Source organism: Grammomys surdaster, unplaced genomic scaffold (genome assembly GCF_004785775.1).
Source record: "Grammomys surdaster isolate TR1022 unplaced genomic scaffold, NIH_TR_1.0 206, whole genome shotgun sequence".
Classification (NCBI taxonomy): Eukaryota; Metazoa; Chordata; class Mammalia; order Rodentia; family Muridae; genus Grammomys; species Grammomys surdaster.
Window position 1 is genome coordinate 8,207,633 of NW_021604651.1, and position 887 is coordinate 8,208,519.

The 887-nt window shown below is 41.5% G+C and overlaps 1 non-coding gene across 1 annotated transcript; it reads left to right on the plus strand.

Moving 5' to 3' along the window:
* Positions 1–478: 478 nt before the first annotated feature.
* LOC114624451 lies at positions 479–584 on the plus strand. Its single transcript, XR_003711926.1, has one exon. It is a non-coding gene; the product is annotated as a U6 spliceosomal RNA (small nuclear RNA).
* The last annotated feature ends 303 nt before the right edge of the window (positions 585–887 follow it).

The window sequence follows — 887 nt, forward strand, 5'->3', positions numbered from 1 at the left end:
GAAAAGGTCTAAACTAGAAGTGGCTATGTTTTCTTAAAGGGGCAGGGTGAAAAATTCTGCAACTTGTAGAATTGGGGGCTTTCTGTTTTTCACCAACATATTAACAGAGTTAAATATCTTTGCCCCTGAGTCATTTTAACCATAAACTTCAATCCTGATATATGTGTACACTTTCAGGCAAGTGTCCCTGCCCTGAATTTTATTAAACACACACAGTTGTGTCAAGGTGCACACATCTAGTCCCAGATATTCATGAGGTTCTTTTAAAGCCAACCTGTTCAACATGGTGAGACACTATCTGTAACAAAAACCCTAAAGAACATACACAGGCACACATAATAAATCTAGGAGAGGTGGGAGTGGGTGGGTGGTGGGGAAACACCCTCATAGAAGCAGGGGAAGGGGGATGGGATAGGAGGTTTGGGGGGGCAAACCTGGAAAGGAGATAACATTTGAAATGTAAATAAAGAAAATATCCACGCTTGCTTCGCAGCACATATACTAAAATTGGAACGATACAGAGAAGATTGGCATGGCCCCTGTGCAAGGATGACACCCAAACTCGTGAAGCATTCCATATTTTTGATGAATTTAAAGAATGCTGCTTTGCTGAGTGTTGATGTGGCAGATACTGCTAGTAAAATTACCCATGGCCTGAGGTTGGTATTTCTATTTTGGTCAAGCTTCAAGAATGGCATATATAGCTTGATCATGCTAGACCTTTTTGTCCTGGAAATACTTTTATTCCTACCCTGTGGTCTTTAACAACATCAACATGTTGGCAGCCAAAGTACATGGCTTGAAACTGAAAAATGGACCCCCAGACAGAGTTATTAAATTAACAGGCTGGCAAGCCAAGGGCCTTACCAACCTAAGACTGAAGTGCA